The following is an 18,509-nucleotide window of genomic DNA, read 5'->3' as shown; positions in this document are numbered from 1 at the left end:
AATGCACCACATTTTCTTCCCTCAACACCTACATCACTCCCAAACTGAGGCTGAGCTTTTTTTTTTTTTTTTTTATCTCCATTCTCATTCATCACAGACGTCATGGGGAGCTCATCATTTTCTCTTGTTTATTTATTTATTCATTTATTGAATTTGCATCCTGCCCAAGATATAGGGACTACGCCTATTAGTCTGCTGATGAAACCAAGTGTCAATATCTATATTTTTTTATTTATTTTTTTAACCTGCGAGTTAACACTGACCTGTGGAAGGAATGATTTCCATTCATCTTGGCAACAGCTTGAAACCGACAGGAGCTCTAAACTGGAGTGTGAAAGCTGCTCAGTGCCCATGTGAAGTGTCGGGAGTCTTACCTTTTACCTGCTCTTCTTCCACATGCCAAAATCCACCTTCACGTTTTACATCGCTGAGTGGGGAGTCCGAGGCACGCACTCTGACTGACACGCTCACACACTTGCACAGACTGTGAATGCAGTCCTCTCACTGAGTTGGTTTCCTTCCACTCTGTCTTCCATGAAAAACTACCTTTATAGAAGAAGAAAAAAAAAATTATCTGGTTTTTTTTCCCTTTCTTAATTTTTCCACAAAAATCTGGTTTTCTCTCCGGTAACCGGGCAGCTCATCCTTCCTGGCAGCGGCTCCAGGTTTAACGAGGCATCGGCACAGCGCTGGATGACGGGGGGGAGAGAGAGAGAGAGAGGCAGAGAGAGGGAGAGAGAGAGAGAGAGAGAGAGAGAGAGAGAGAGAGAGAGAGAGAGAGGCAGGGAGAGAGAGAGAGAGAGAGAGAGAGAGAGAGAGAGGGGCAGAGAGAGGGAGGGAGAGAGAGATGCGTTAAGCCAGCAGCTGCAGCCACAGCGAAGCTGACGTGCTTGCCTTCAGAGTAAAAGCCTAAAATAGAATAGGCTATAACTTAGCCCCCCCCCCAATATAAAATAAATAAATAACGAAAGACAAGGTGGCTGACGTCACATGTATGCACTGCAAATGTTAGCATAGACTTGGATCACAGAAAAAAGAAAAAACCTGCAGGACACTGCTCATTATCCAGAGCAAGACTGATGTGCTCCTGATCCTGATGTTGTGGTATGGAGGAGTGAATGAATAAAATGAAGAAATAAATACATTGAGAAAATAAAAAATGTCATGGTATGTGTCTCATAAGGGTTGTTTTTGCTCAACAGCAGTGATGGACTAATATTCAGTTTAAAAACGTGCTTAAATGATTCCAACCCAATACATTAATGTACGGTAACTATTTTCATATAAACATTTTATGACCAAAAGTAGCCCAATCACATGGGATCACTGCTCCATTTGCATGCAACAAATGCTTAGGCCTACAGTTCGGCTAATAACAAATCCGGGACAATTTGTTTGTTTCTGAACAGAGCAAAGTTCAGTGTGATTTTAAAGTGACGATACGAGACATAAATTCCTACCGACTACCGCTTTGAAGCCTGAAGTGTTTTTTTTGGAGCCAGAAGTGACCATATTAGGACGAGAGCGTGGAGCTGGGGAGGAGGTTGCTTTTAAAAGGCAGGTAACACGAGCACAAGCTAGCTAGCTTGGTTAGCAAGGTGTTCCCGTAATTCACTTTAACATATTAACTGGGATGGACATTTTGGCTGAAAACAAGGCCTTAAAACTAAATTTACTTACCGGAACAAATGAAAACTATTTTGCATAATTTATATTTTCTTTTTGCTAACATTAGATATTTACACGCCTAGTCTATATCCTTCGCGTTCCACTTCCGGGATTGCTCCGGTACTGGAGGAAATTCCGCTGGATGCATGCATTTTTCGTGTCCTTCCGCTTTCTTTGTGTTGGAATTTTAAATTCGGTGAATTTACGAGGACTATTGTTGACTGCTCCTCAGATCTCTGCAGGGTAAATTGAGACAGCTAGCTAGACTATCTGTCCAATCTGAGTTTTCTCTCGCACGACTATTTTTGCAGCGGCTCTGTGCAGAGTTTAGCGCCGCCCATGACGATTCTGATTGGTTTAAAGAAATGCCATTAAACCAGAGCACGTTTTCCTCCCATCCCCGAATTCTATGTGGAGTAGCCAAACCCTCCATCAGCACGCTTTGGAGGATGGTCTGGCAAAGCGAGACTAACTTTAGCCTATCTTGCCAGATCTTGAGAGAGAGTTTGTTCCTGACACAGAAACAGGTCTTCAACGAAATTAAAGAAGTATCGGTTCTTGTGACATCCCTAGTTTATGGTAACCTAGTCGGCCTGGGTCCAAACTGTTAGTGTGATCATGCGGACTAGTGGCAGTCTGTGTGTGTCAGGATTTGTGAGGATTGGACCCAGAAATGCAGGGACGAGGAGGTAGAGGAAGATAAAGAAGATTTATTAAAGTAACGGCTTACAAAACAAAGGTGTCCTGAAGCAGGCAGGCAGGCTAAAGGAAAGTCCAAAACAAAATCCCAAAAAACACTTGAAAAACTGAAGACACGGAGGAAAAACAGGGAATGAATTACTAAAATGAACAGGGAAAATCACAACAGAAAACCACAACCATGACAGTATGTAGGCTGCGGTATGTGTGCACTATGTTATGTTGTATTTCCTCAACAGCAGATACTGTATGTGTACGTGTCCAAGACATATTTCCTTCGAGACAATAAAGACTATATAATCTTATCTTAAATACTTTATCTTTAGTCTAATCAATTCTAGGTAGGGTCTCTTTCAGCTGCGGTTTGTCGTTTTGTCAATATCTCTAATACCCAAGTGGATCCCCGCATCTCGCTAACAGTTCTGATCACATTTGTTTATTTGTCTCCGAACATTTTAGAGATCCATTTCCTGATTTATTTATCTTTTTTAGTTCTGTTTTGTCACATTTCAAGTTATTTATTTCCCAACATATTTGACCATTTATTCCTCCATCCATATATTCATTTTCAAATAACTCAGTATTGGACCCTCTGACAGGACATTTGACCAAAGTGGGACAACTCAACCACACACAGGCCCTAGCATGCAAAACAAACAAAATCACTATGCATGGGATACTAAGCCTCTTGTGTCAACCCCAAATTTAGAATAATGAGAAGCACTAGAAGACAATGAAGATGACATAACAATGATGGCGTGTGGGCGTGTGTGTCTGTGTGTGTGTGGATCAGATTAAAATGTCACATTAGCATCAACTGAAAGGCTGTCATAGACAAAGCACCACTGATCAATTCTCCAATCAATTTCTGTTGAAACAAATTAATGATTACGTCCGAGGTGGACAACGCAGTGTTCAAGATGAGCTTATCTGGGTTTTAACAACAGGTCGATACCTGCAACTCAGATCACTCAAACCTTGATCACATTTTTCCTAAGCAGGATTTGATTTCACGCCTATATATAGACAGCAGCAACTACTTTTCAACTAGAGAAAAAAACCCTCATTTTTATAGTACTGTGATTTCTAGTCTATATTCTCGAGGTTCCACTTCGGGGATTGCTTCGCCGGATTTCGCTCATTTAGGCCGGATATCCGTTGCCTTATGGCTTCCTTTATGTTGGCATTTTAATGCTGCGTTCCAGGCAACCCGTAACTTGTGTTTTCACAACCTTTTACCAGCGAAAGTGCCCTGGAACGGCAGTCAAACCCGTAACTTACTACCCGTGAACTCGTACCAGATCGTTGTACTCCCAGTTACAGTTTTTGACGTCACACACACATAAACAACAATGGCGACCCCCGTTGAGGCTGTACAGACGCCGTTTATTAACAGTGATAAGTAGAAATAAATAGACATAAATAGACAACGTAAAGTAACCTAGATAGCTAACGTCAATGTTAGGTAGCCGCTAGCTAGAAGGGTTTGTGGTGACTTTACCTGGAACGCTACCAACTCGTGAGTCGTGACTTGAAGCCTTAATTTACGGGCTAAAAACTGTGTCTGGAACGCAGCGTAATCTCTGTTTGGTTTATGAGGACTGTGGTTAACCTTTTCTCAGACCTCTGCAGGGTAAATCCAGACAGCTAGCTAGACTACCTGTCCAATCTGAGTTTTCTGTTGCACGACTAAAACAACTTTTGAATTTACAAGTTCCTTTCCGAGGCTGTTTTGCAAGAAGTTGGTTTAAAGAAATGCCAATAAACCCAAGCATGTTTTTCTCCCATCCCAGAATGCTGTGATTAGCCAGACCTTCCTCCGCAGCGCTGTGGTGGAGGAAGGTCTGGCAAAGCGAGACTATGTGATTTCAGACGGGGGTTTTTGTTCATACAAGACTAAAATGATTTTTGTGGAAAAACGTCTCGTTTAATGTTTTACTTTGAAGGTTTCATAGGAAGTCACATTTCATATTCTGGCTGGCTTGCCCCTGGAATGGTGGGAAGCCAGTCTTCCAAGTTAATCAGTCTGCCATTACCAGCTCACAGCATAAGGCAAAGGCAAAAAAGAGAGGAGCGCATGTGGAATGTATTTTGTTTCTACCTCCACTTCCCCTTTTTTATTTCTTCTTTCTTTCTTTCTCAATCTGCTCTGTGCAACTTTTATTCCAGAGATCAGCCTTGATTCCTTCCTTCCCTTTATCCTTGTTATACATACACACCACACTTCCTCTTATCTTTCCTGTATTTTAATCTTCTGTGACATACGCTCACACTGTGAATCATAGGGGACCCCTGACTCACATGTGACATAATGAAGATATGAGATGTGTGTGAGTTTTTTTTTTACACTTCCATCCTTATGGGGACCAAATGTCCTCACAGGGACAGCAAGGAATGAGAAAAATCCTTCAAAGTGAGAAAAGGTTTGACATTTTTATAGCCTACAGGTTTGTTTCAAGGAAGGTATTTGGATGATGTGCCAGGAGACATTAGTTTAGCTCGGCATAAAAAGACTAACACATTACCTATCTGGTTCCTTTAATTCATATAAAATCAAAAAGAAAAATAGCTGCAAGTTGTGGCTTTATGGGCTGTTTTACAAGATATAACGTGTTAATTAGCGAGCTTTAGTGGTGCTGGTATAGGCAGATTTTTTTTTTTTTATTTACTTTTGGAAGAGCCAGGCTAGCTGTTTCCTCCTCTTTTAAGCTAAGCTAACTGTCTTCTAGTTGTAGCTTCATATGTAACAGACAGATGTCAGAGTGGTATCGAGCTTCTCCTCTAACTCTCGGCAAGAAAGAGAACAAGTGTATTTCCCAAAATGTTTAAGTATTCCTTTAACATTATTGGTCTCTTCACATAGCCTACATGTAAAATAAAAAATAAAATACATGGTTGTTAACTTAATTATAAGAGCCAGTTTAAAGCAAAGTGTGTTTCCCAAAAAGTAATGAATTAAATGAATGAAGTCAATGGAGGGTCCACACAAGTAGGCTATAGAAATACAAACGTGTGTGTGTGTGTGTGTGTGTGTGTGTGTGTGTGTGTGTGTGTGTGTGTGTGTGTGTGTGTGTGTGTGTGTGTGTGTGTGTGTGTGTGGATGGCAGGAATATTGATTCCACTGTCTTCATTAGCATGTACCTGTGGGGCTAATGTCTCTAGGGGGTTCTGGCTAGACAACCTAACACTGCTTCTGTCCCTGTGGTGAAAGACTGGCTTGCCACTCCCCTCCTGCGCCACTGGACTGAGAGGGGGACCAAAATAGAAGCAGTAAAGACAGAACCGGAGACCAAAAGATCTGGCATATATGGCAGCCATGCCTGAGGAAGAAATAAAGCCTAACCTAAAATCCCTGTAAGCTGTTCACACTTTTTATTGCTCCATCATTCATAACGCTCCCATTACTTGTGATGTTAACATAAAATATTTCCTCTCCCAGTTTGATGCATTGTCCTCATCTCAGCTTTTTTCCGTGGTAAAGCAACTTTAATTACATTAACTTGCATGAGGCTCTATAACAACATTTAATTTGCTTTTCCCCATGACAATACTTTGATTTGTCTTGCAGATCTTAACTGAGGCTCCAGCAATTTAAACCACAGAAAACAGTTCATTCTCAAACAACTTGATATTGGTAGCAAACATTTTAGTAAAAAAGAAATGCTACAAGCCTAAAATGTATCCTAATAAACGTTAGTTTTGTACCAGGTGGAAATCAACCCCTAAATACAGCTACAACAATGAAAACCAGCAGGATCCTGAGAACTATGGAGATAGATACAGTAGAGGCACAAATAATATATTAAGTGAATACATAATCAAGCATTATATTAGGTATCCAACTCACGTCTTTTTTGCTGACTGCTCCCAAAATTGAGAGAATATTTTCTTGACTGAAAGCAAATAATGACGGAGGTAAGGCTGAGCAGCTTGCATTTTGACATTTCGGATTGATAAACAGGAAATATTATTTCACTGTATTAATATCCCGAGTGATTAAAACATAGGGTCCGTGACATTTCAATTTTTATTTTTTCTAATCTAACTCAAAAGGTCAGAAGAGGAGACTGTAAACTTAATTTGAGACTGACAGCCCTTTCATAAATGAGGAGCACACAGTGCCACATCTGGGAGACAGTAATTGTGCCTTATGAAGTAAAAGTCATTTTAGCAATCATCCAATTTGTCCTGAATTAATACCTGTGATAATTAATATCTGTTTTGCTTCACCCACTCTCTCTTGTTATTTGGGAGATGAGCCTGGGAGAAAGAAAAGCCAGGAAATAGGAGCATGTAAAAAGAAACAAAAAAAACACAAGATGCCTTTAAATAGTTAATATTGTTTGAACTCCTGGGGTAACCTAACAGCAAAGGAAATAATAAACCTAATTTGAAAGATCAAAGGGGACAAAGTGACAGGCTGCAGGTCGGTCCCTCCTCTCAACACGGCTCACGCTTCCCCTGTCCCAGAGCTGGGTGGCGGTGGAGCCTCTGGATCACAAGCATATGGCTTGCATTGTAAATGTCGCCTGTACTCACGAAGAGCTTGTGCAGAAAGGCAGAAACAACAGAGACAGAAGGCACACCATTTGGTGCAACACCTCCAAGGCCTTAAAGAAAACTATGATGCCATCTTGACTTTATCATTCCAAAAGGTATTCTGGGACTGAGTGAGCCCTGGGACAACGCTGGGTGTCTTTGCTGGTGTCATAATGGTGCACTCAGCACATGGATATCCTGTGGTATTACCAAGGCAATCCATGAACACCAGTGTTGTGGCTAGATCCTGGGTAGCTCATTAATTCCTTCTCTTGTGGACAGGAACTGTCAATATGCATCACATATTGTGTTCATTGAGGCAAAAAAAGTTACATAACCCTTTACAGCTTCCATGAGTCCATAGTGGCATCATGTCCCTAGTAGTCTAACATTGCCAGACCTTCCTCCACAGTGCTGCTAAGCAGGGTCTGGCTAGTCAACACAGCATTCCTGGATGGGAGAAAACCGGGCTCTGGTTTATTGGCATTTCTTCAACCCAATCACAATTGTCATCGGCGGCGCTAAGCACCGAGCAGAGCCACGGTGCCGCTGCAAAATATCCTCGGGAAGGAACTTGTTTTGGTGGAACGTGTACGTTCAAAAGTTGTTTTAGTCGTGCAACGGAAAACTCAGATTGGACAGATTGTCTAGCTAGCTGTCTGGATTTAGCCTGCAGAGATCTGAAGAGCAGTTAACCATAGTCTTCATAAATCAACCGCAGTTTAATATTAAGCTACAACACAAAGAAAGCGGAAGGTACTGGACATCCGGCTGAAGAGAAAGACATCCGGAGGAATTTCTGGCGAAAACCGAGCAATCCCGGAAGTGGAACGTCGTGGATGTAGACTATGTCCCTAGCTGATGGCTGACCAGCCTCCTAGTTGGTCGTGTGAACCACAGAAGGTTGTGTAAGGCCTCAGACCATGCAGCACCCCCAGCTGATGTGCTCTGCCAAAGTTGTTGCTGCTGTACAGGGGTTGAGTCAGGTTGTTTATTGCCACTCTGAGCTGTCAGAAATCTGCTTAAAGGTCATGCTGCAAAGTAACACAGTACAGAACACAGATGAGAGCTGTTTGGTTTGCTCTCGCTTACTCCTTGCCAAAAAGTCAAATGTTATTTGACATTTAGTAATTGCTGAATATCACAGACTCATAAGAAACCGTTTTCTTGAGTCTGGAGTGGACTTCGTCAGATCAGGGTCTTTTTAAAGGAATAATTATATATATATACGAAATACACTTATTTGCTTTCTTGCAGAGGGATGGATGAGAAAATTGATACCACTCTGATGTTTGTACGCTAAATAAATATGACACTGGAGCCAGCAGGTGATTAGCTTAGCATAAAGACTGATCAGTGGTTCTGTTCTGTTCCAGCTACGGCTTTGTCCACACAAAGAAATCTGACAAAAAAAAATGAAAGGTTGTAGTTTTACGTGGGATTACATGTTGGCACTATTTCTTGAGTCTTGTCTTCACTGTGAGGTTGCCAGGAGCGGGATCAGGGTCACTGGTCCTGATAAGAAAACCTTATGAGACTATACGCTAAACTAAGCTAACCTTACCACCTAATATATACAGTACAATGTATACTACGTGTGTGTGTGTGTGTGTGTGTGTGTGTGTGTGTGTGTGTGTGTGTGTGTGTGTGTGTGTGTGTGTGTGTGTGTGTGTGTCCAGTTGCTGGATATCATTTAATCCACTTTAAAATGATTTGGTTTACAATCTGTAACTGGACAATGAATATAGAATATAAAACTTATTTTTCAGAAACCACACTACCTCAACAACACAAGAGAACAAACTGATTATGGTTGCACTGATTATGTTTTATTAATAGCAGAATTTACAATGGTTTGCTATGATCACCTGCACAATTTTAAGACTTTGCCTACAGGGAAAGAAATGCAGGATGTTGGAAAGGAGAGGATAAAGTGTCTGGTTAGCATAACAGGCAGGTGTATTAACCATTTTATCAAGTGCCCTGAGTCTTAACAGCACCAGCAAGGTATACTGCAACATCTATTCCTTTTTAATGTGTTGTGGGAGGCAAATTGGTCAGTAGAGAGCAGCAAGACCCGGTGACCGCCTGTAATAACAAGCAGCTGCGTGTTCAAGACGTGTAATGAAATCATTTTACCACCAATACCTGGCAAATGAGAACATGGAGGCAATGATCAGAGGATGATGATTCAGATCACAGAACTATAAACAGGTCATTATTGGAATGGCATGGGAGACAGACTGAGCCTAAAATATTCAGCATATTATGATAATGTCAAGATAACTGGCAAATTTAATGCTTTTAAATGCTTTGTCTGCTCAGTGAAAATGTGTTTATAGAACAACAAGATACTAAAACGAACATAAAAAGATCAAATAACCCTCATTTAGCCTTCCTTCCCTATTGCAACAATATACGGTAGGGTTTGTAATTAGTTTAAATGTTCATTATTCTGAGTTAGGCTCAAAATATTGTATCATTTTTAGCTGTAGTCATGTAAATCATGCAAAATTCTGTGCTGTAAACTCCTCAGAGAAGCAATTAAACCAAAGGCAAAGCCGATTTATTGTGCACATTAAATTCACACGAGCCAATCCTTTATACAGTCTTGCACAAATGCACTTGTTTGGAGAATTACTGAGTGATAACAACCATGAAAATGTGACAAGCGGCTCTGAGGTGGGCATTGAAAAGTTGGAGGCTGCATCAAGTGCACAAAGGCAGCAAGTGACTGTAATGTAGGGTAAACGTACCCATTAAGCCCAGGCACCATTTAAGCCCACTTGCAACTTTGAAGTAAATTTAAAAAAAAAAAAAAAAAAGGGGGGCTGTCTTATGCTACTCATTATTTCATCCAATCTAACAAGTTCTTAATTACACATCAGTTTTTGTTGAGAACCAATCACATTTGTCAGTGTTGAGATATGCCAGCCTACATCAGTGCAGTCTAAAGGAGGCTCACATAAAGTCGCCTCAAAACTTTGGTGTTTTGGGACCCCTCAGAAGGAATCTATTTTCAACAATTTACATCCACTAACTTGGTAAGTACATTCATATTATGAAATTGAGAGATTAATGATTTGATTGTTGTGTATTATCAAGTAGTTTTTTGCCAATTTGTACTATTTGATTTCATTTGGAAAGATGGGTTTTGCTAGTTAGCGTAGTGAGCTAATCACAAGGTCAAAATATAGCCATACTGATAGATACACTGCCGAAGGATTAAAAATGTTAAGCATGTACACTTAATGTTTTCTGATTCATTTTACATCAATCTACAAATTAAGACCCAATAAATGGTTTGGGTGAGCTAAATATTTTTTAAAAGGCCTTTTTTTCCAAGGTGAGCTTAAATGGTACAGTGAGCTAAAAAGCAGGTAGCGCAAGCCAACTTTGAATGAAAATACCTTGATAATTCTGAAAGTTTGGCAACAGAGGGACAACTATGACGGAAAGTTTACAACATATTTAGGCTCCAGGCATATCTTTATAAATTTATTTCATTTTGGTATTAACATATCATCTTTATTTCCCCGGTAGTCACTGTAGAACCATTTAAGCCCGGTATGTTCCATTTAAGCCCATCTCAAAATCCTTAAATGAGGAGTTTGATAGGAATATTTGATGTAAAGATTTGTAATTTTGTCATTTTTACTGTAATCCTGTGACTTTGATGTTCTTTTATCTTACTGACGTCATTAACAAGAGTACACACTGGCCAGAAGTATTGTTATGTAACCTAATTTGCATAATCATTTGTTTACAGTGAGAAAAATGACAACAAAGAGGAAGAATTACAGCATCTAAAATCATCAGGCATGTCGGAGGTTCATCCTTTGCCGGGCTAACCTGCAGGGTGCTGACCCTTTTCATCTGGCAAACCACCAAGAAATCAAAATGCTGTACTTTATGAGCTGTTTTGCAAGTCATGTTTGATATCTGATGTTAAAATGTAGGTGATAAGTTGGCAAAAGCATGCCAACAAACTTTTTTTTAAATACTAAATACTAAAAGTAAATGTTAACGTAAGACAGGTTAATGACGCAGTGTCAGTGTTTTTACTACTTTTAAAAATTGTTATATTATCAATATTGAAAAAAATAAATAAACCTATGAATGTAGCTTATCAGAATAATAATTGTAGTCTTATCTTTTTTCACAAGCTGCTCTTCAAGTCATGTTTGTGGTGTGATGATGGTCGTTATTGGTTCAAGTGAAAAATTGGCTAAAGCAAGCCGAACATAAAATGAAGTGGGTTTTTTTTAGATACTTGTTAATGAAGACATATTATTGAATACATATTTGGTGTTTTCACTAACTGTAAAATAATAATTACTTATATTTTGTCAATCATTTTTGTTGTGGGCTTATTTGGAACACGTGGACTTAAATGGTGCCACTGTACCAATTAAGCCTATGCCAGACTTTTGACTTTATTCATAAAATATCTTTATTTTATATAATAAAACATACACAAATAAATTAATTTATTTTCAAAGGAGAGATTAATCTTACATTTTAACAAATGATTATGTTAATAAACTATCTCAGTATGTAGGAAAAATAACTGAACTCAGATTTTGGTGGGCTTAATGGGTACGTTTACCCTACTCATGGCACTAAAAACTAGCAGCAAACATCTAGCCGTAACTTACTGTAAAACAGGTTTTGTAAAGGTATAATATAAATAGTCATTGTATCTCACCAGACTCAATTACAGACAATTATGTATTCAGAAGTATAATGAATGCTGATTTAAATGAATGAGAAACCATGTTTTGAAGTACAACCATGCTTTTTTCACAAAAAGTAGCAATAATGTTGCAGAAGTCCTATAGAGCAGTAGTGGCCTCAAGGATAGATAATCCATAAAACTGTGGCAGACAACATAATCTCCTTTCCATTGCATGCATTAGCCAGTCTTAGTTGCCTAAAGTATGACATAATTTCTTCATTTTCTACTAACTGTTACAACTTTTCACTTTCCACTTTCCACTGGAACAATAGCTGTGTCCCAATTCTTTGATGGTATACTAACTTTATACACGTTATGCATAATATGTTAATTGTCATAGTACAGTGTTTTGCAGTTCAAAGTCAAGGTTCTTTATCTTTTGTTTTCCTAGATATTTATGCAGCTGTCTCACCACCACCTGCAATTAGTGTAATTGTTGTGCAGCTCTGAGCGGCTTATCTATTTCATTTGTGCATTGGATTGTGGGACAACAGCACAATCAAAGCATTTCTATTTTTTGAAAATCCAGTGTGAACACAATACACATTAAAAAGTAGATTAGACATACTATGCAATTTACAGTCTATGATTGAGACACACTTATTGTGTGTAATAGTGGGCTACACAAATAATCTTGACTTGAAATGTGCAGTTAGAGGAATAGGTAAGGTGCTACAGAGGGCTTGGATCTTTCATTTCAACCATGACATCCAGGTGGTTTCACTGATTAGTTAATTGTTGTTCTAATTAGTAAAATCAGCTGCTAACTGCACTGATATAATATCTTTATATCAGCAATGTATCTGCTTGACTATGTGTTTAGCATCCTTCAGCTTAATAGCTTGGTACAGTATGTTTCCTATAATAATCCTACATAAAATTTTTCTGACGTGAACTATGGAGTACCTCAGGGCTCTGTTCGTGGCCTTCTGCTTTTCTGTCTCTATATTTTACCTCCTGGCCAAATTACACAAAGTCATGGAATTGATTTCCACTGTTACGCTGATGATACTCAGCTGTATGTAGGCTACCTTTACTAGCAGACATCAGTTCCAAATTATTATTAAATTGTCTGCTGTGAAAAACTGGATGCCACATAATTTTCTGCTGCTGAATTTTGATACAACTGAGATGCTGATAATTCTATGCATTGGCCCTGCTCGACATAGACACCAGTTTGATAAAGTAATAGTAAGTCGAGATGAAATCCCAAAATCAGAGCCAAGAATCTTCGTGTTACATTTGAATCCACCCTCTCTTTTGAATCAGCAAATTAATTACCTTTGGTGTCATATGCTGTGTAAAGCCCCTTCAAGGTGAATTTGTGATTTGTTTTATTGGGCTATTAAATTGACTTGACTTGTCTGCATAGGACATTGTTTGCTAACATGTTTGCCATAGCAACTTTCTAAGGTTAGAATATTTCAATGTTCAGCTTGATCTCAAGTGGCCATAAATAAGTGATCAATGCAGCTTTGGTTATATTACAAAATGTTACATAGTTGACTCTTTTTTTTTACCGTAAAAATTCCTGTTCAATATCTTGGACACAAATAAATAAATGAATAAATAAATAAATACATGTTTACATTGCCAGTGCGTTGTGTGTGGGACATAACAAAATACTATAAAATTAAATGTTAGGAAATATTCACGTTACTGAATCGAGGCAACATCTTACATGTGACTACTGAATCTCTTGAGGTCATTTGTTACAGATGAATGAGGCATGGAGTGCACATGGGGTTATTATAACCAGCCAATTGAATACATAACTGCAAGTGCAAACAGTGTGAAACGTCACAAAAGTCTACGCTAATTAATCTCTAGTTTGTGTGAACCCTGCCAGTGGTGACCTCACCATACTTCGAATGTTTGATGATTGCACAGCTCAAATGAATAAGAAATTCTATTGACTAAATATCTTCCAGCTGCTATGAAAGTGCTCAAACTCATTGACTGACCCACTTGTGTTAGCAGAAACAACCTTTGAAGTTTTCTTACTTTCTTTTCTGTGCAGTGCTTTTTCCATCCTGTGGTTTTACAGCCCTGCTGGTTTTTATACCAGCAATCTAATGAGGGACTAAATGACACCTGCGATGCAAGGTGACTGTGATTAACTGCAATTAACCACCTGGTAAGATGGATAACCAGCAGCACTGTAGGTCCTGAGAACAGGATTGAGAAATCACCGTGTTGGTTAGCACAGTGCATACTACAGTAAATGTCAACTTTTCAATTAGCAAAGGAAAGAAGAAAAGAGCAATGAGGTTTTGTTGCAATGATTAAATGAGAAAAAGTCAGATTCTGAAACTCACAAAATGACCACACAGCAAAGGAAGTTGGGATAAAGATTTCCATGTCTTTTTTTAAATTATAAAGCAGGTCTAGGTGCTAGATAAATAATGTGAAAGTATCATCATAACCCTAAATCCACAGAGCAATGCGCGCACTCACGCACGCACGCACACACACACACACACGCACACAAACACACACGCACACACACACACACACACACACACTTTCCTTGGCCGGGTACTGAAATTTCAGGCTTTCGGAATTTCATACCTTTTTCAGGGTGTACATTAAAGCAAGACACGCAGTTGGAATGTTGCCAAAGGGAACAGAAAGCTCTACTCAGCCCCTAGGATCTCACAGACAGTTGAAAGTAAAGATAAATAAATAGGTGCTCCAAGATGTGCCTTAAAGGTGATCAATAAAATGATAAAAATCAATCCCACACTGCACTGTGAACCAGCAATGTGAAGCTAAAATGGGGATAATATGGTGTTTCTTTATTTGGGACTTATATACTGTACATTACAGACACTGGCTCAGGCAGTTGTACAGGGAGTTTGAATCAATACTTAAAACCCCACCACGTGTACAATAACTGCTTCACACTGCACGATTGTGTTCTGTGTTTATGCAGTGATTGTGTCTCATGGGTCCTTCATATACCATAAGTATATGTGTCCAGGCTTAAAATATAATCCAAGCATTCGCAAACACAAGGCTGCAAAAACTAAGGCCTCTCTGGTTAACCTCTTCTTTAATTTAATCAGGGTTAACAAATCCCACCATTGATCCCTATACTGCTGGGAGAGATATGAGCGCCCAAACAGACCCTGGGGAAATTGATCAGCCATAAAAAGAATGGTAAGCTGATAAAGCATTGAGCTTCACTAATGGCCATGGCTTAGATCCTACACAGTGTAATGTCCTAATTATAGCTACTGGCGACATATGTAGTACACATTTCTTTTACTGTTAAATGTGTAATCTCATTCATAGCATACACTCTTTCTAGACATCAGTATTCACCCACTACGCCGCCAGTCATACCAACACACACAAAGGTTTATGCTTTTATTGATTGTCTGAAATTCCCTCTTCACCTCTGCACACACACAATACATTTTTTCAGCTTGTGCTGCTGTCTAATTCCTTTTCCTCTGAATTGTGAGCTGCCACCATTAAAGCCCCAGATAAGAAATACCCAGGCAGACAGACAAGACCACAGTGTAATCCACACAACACTGAGCCCCTAAACCACTGCCTTTTAAGTTGAAAGCCTGCAGTATGTATACTTACTGCTGTAAACAAATCCATCCCTATACTGCCTACTGGCCCTTACAAGCACCAGTTTAAAGTTATTTTGGGTTGCAGCTCCCTCCAGTGTAAAGTGATGGACAGCAGTGAAACGATTACCTTAAAAACCTGCCTGGAGCCACAGCATCAACGGAAATGCCCCAGTGAAGCCTTAAAACAAGTGAACTGGATAAATATTCCAGTGATACGATTTTGTTTAGGCTCTTTTCTGCTTAGATTGAGGTCGGCATTTTATATGATTGCTTTAGCAATACTATTTCTTTTGGAAGTGTATTCTGATTTTAGCCTTCATTTCATATTTCCCCTGTTGGATTATGTCCTTCTGCCTGATTGATTTGACCGGTTATCTCACATCAGAGGGTTTGGGGATTTTGTCTGCGTCTCTGATTGGAAAACAAGGAGGTCCTCCTGTGGTAACATGGGGCCAACTGGAGACTGAGAAACTGTGCTCAATTCAATTTGCCACAGATTGCATTCATTGCTGCCAAGGTTAGCCTGTAACCCCATTTAATAAAGTGACCGTGTCAGTGGCCTTTTGTTTACCTGTCTGCACAGACTGGGGCATGTGGTTTTATTACTATTCACAGCAGAAAGATATATCATCTTTATTAGTGGGAAGTTTTTAATAAATGCAAGATGTGGACAAACCTGCATTTATTTTTTTGTGACTGTTGCAAAACACATTTTACTAATGCCGTAACTTCACAAATAAAACTGTTTAATTGTATTTTGTATGTCAAAGACGCAAACCACGGCTTCTTAACACTGAATATGTAGGGGATTAAATATTTTGTCCACTCCATTTATATCAGCACCTCTCAGTATGACACAATTCAACATCACAACTACAGCCTCCAAAATGGCACTAAAGCCGTCAACACATCTCAGCTTTAACAAAATGATGTAGATAATCTTTATGAAGGTAGGTCTGTTGTATTAGACTGCATCAGTTTAAGATAGGCGTACCTGCTGTAATAAACTGGCAACTGGGTGTACAGTATAGATATATATATATATATATATATATATACTTTATTAATCCCGCAAGGGAAAGATTTTCATGACGATTACTAAACAGATGAATTCATTATCTAATATCCATTCTGCATTCTAAATAATACCAATCACAAAGGATGAGAGTCATAGCAAAGCAGATGAGTTATTTGATATTTCAATTTTTAATATTGACACTTCAGATAACATTCTGTAACATTATGAAAATTATGCGACCAGATCAGACATAAAAACATCTTAAAAATGTTGTTTATTGACATGAAACCGAATAGTTGGTACTTTTTTATTAATGTTTAACTAACTTAGTGTGTAATTTCTGGCGCCCCCCCACATTATTTGGTTAGACAGGTGTTAACTACCATAATTATTTCAGTTGGTATGTTGGAGTTTGCCTTATTCATATTTGGACTAGTTTTGCACACTCTCATATTGCTTTTATTTTGTCTGTTGCTTTTATTGTGTGGCCCTTTGTGATGTCTGCTCTAGAAAGGTGCTATAAACATTCATTTCACTCACTACTGTGTTTATCATTTGAGTCTGTGCTTGCAAAGGAGATCAGCTGGCCTTTAAAGGTTACTACCACAAGCATTGCAAAACTTCAACAAGGACTTGATCAGCCACTTAATGCTTCATCAGATCAAGAAGGATCTAGTCGTAGATGCTTCGCCCGCTGGCTTAAAGAATGCCGATCCTTGAGAATGTGATGACATTTGTCATGTTGAAGTGACATTTCTAAAGGTGCCAATGAACTGAGATGGGAAGCCATGTTGCCCAAAGTAACCTTTTCTTTCCAAGTTCTTTGTATACTGACATTCTAAGGGATCTCAGGATGATGGGCTGGAGGTGGGTGGGTTTGAATTTGGCACTTTCACTAAGGCAGATGGTGAGTCCCAAGCAACTTGGAAGCTGAGGAAGCGACTTCCCGTTTCCCCAAGATTGTCTCTCCTTTAGTATTCTTATTTCCAGGCTGTTCTCATTCACTGTTCGTATTTATACCTACGAAAAGTAATGCACTGTTTAATTAGTATATGACCCACGTAATCGTGAGCCAGGACGTGCAGGGCTGCCTCTAAAGTGGAAGTCAGGCGACGTAGTATAAAGAGCGACACAGTTTGATTGGCAGAATGGGTCAAACAAACACAGGACTTTCACCCAGGAGACCACTGTTTGTGTCCCATGTGAAAGCAAAAGTCAGCCTTGACTTATGGTCATTTATTATTATAATTTTTTACATAAATTATACACTTAATTTTAAAGTACAATTTCGGCGCAAAATGAACCTAGGGGTTAATAACAGATGTGTACCCACTCGATCGTTCTCTGGGACATGTTTTCATGCTAATCGAATGGGTTTGTAGCTTGAAACAAGCTAGCGCGGACCGCTGATTAGCTTACAACGCTAGTATTTGGGGCACAGGGAAAGTAAAAACAAATCTTTACCACTAAAAATTTATACCACTAAAAAGGCTCAAAATATCACCAAACTTCAACGGTAGCATAATGAGGGTCCCTAAATGTTAACCGAAGCATTGAGAACATTGTAAGTGTACAGACAGTTTATTAAAAAGAAAGTTTAGAAAGACAGTAACTCCTAAGACGGCGGCCGTCTGTATACGAGAACGCGACTGTCTTTATAATCTATCTTTTTAATAAACTGTCTGTACACTTACAAAGTTCTCAATGCTTGGGTTAACATTTAAGGTATATTATATTATGGTATAAATAGCGTTTTGTTTTTACTTTCCCTGTGCCCCGAATACTAGCGTTGTAAGCTAATCAGCGGTCCGCGCTAGCTTGTTTCAAGCTACAAACACATTCGATTAGCATGAAAACATGTCCCAGAGAACGACAGAGTGGGTACACATCTGTTATTAACCCCTAGGTTCATTTTGCGCCGGAATTGTCCTTTAATCCAAAGCAATCTTTTCCTAAACCTAACCAAGTCGTTTTGTTGCCTAAACAGATTCTGAATTGCCGGGGCTTGCGCAGGCGCACTTATCGCTCATGTTGATGGACATCGGATAACACACCAAAGATTGTGCATGATTTTTCCTAAGATACCATACGAACCGTTTTGATATTTGATACAGTGGGGAAAGTAGACCATCGGTAGAAAACTATTTGATGGTCTACTATAAATGTCCTCAGCAAACCAAAAGTCAATATCCTACAATACAGCATCACTGCAAGTCAAAAGGCAAATCATTTATAGCAAGGAATGTACCAATTACAGGTT

At 39.1% G+C, this 18,509-nt stretch overlaps 1 protein-coding gene across 3 annotated transcripts in view; it reads right to left on the bottom strand.

Moving 5' to 3' along the window:
* lingo2b (leucine rich repeat and Ig domain containing 2b) overlaps positions 1-13,721 on the bottom strand; it is a 51,080-nt gene extending 37,359 nt beyond the window's left edge. Inside the window, exons 1-2 of one of the 3 annotated variants that reach the window (XM_028566129.1) lie at positions 13,649-13,721; positions 375-546 (exon numbers count right to left, since the gene is read on the bottom strand). The gene's annotated coding sequence lies outside the window, so the exon portion shown is untranslated. Of the gene's footprint in view, positions 1-374; positions 690-13,648 lie in introns of all 3 variants that reach the window. The other 2 variants (XM_028566128.1, XM_028566131.1) reach the window with 2 other exon arrangements.
* Positions 13,722-18,509: the final 4,788 nt, after the last annotated feature.

Source organism: Perca flavescens, chromosome 20 (genome assembly GCF_004354835.1).
Source record: "Perca flavescens isolate YP-PL-M2 chromosome 20, PFLA_1.0, whole genome shotgun sequence".
In the NCBI taxonomy this organism is placed as follows: domain Eukaryota; kingdom Metazoa; phylum Chordata; class Actinopteri; order Perciformes; family Percidae; genus Perca; species Perca flavescens.
This window is presented reverse-complemented; position numbering and strand designations above follow the sequence as displayed.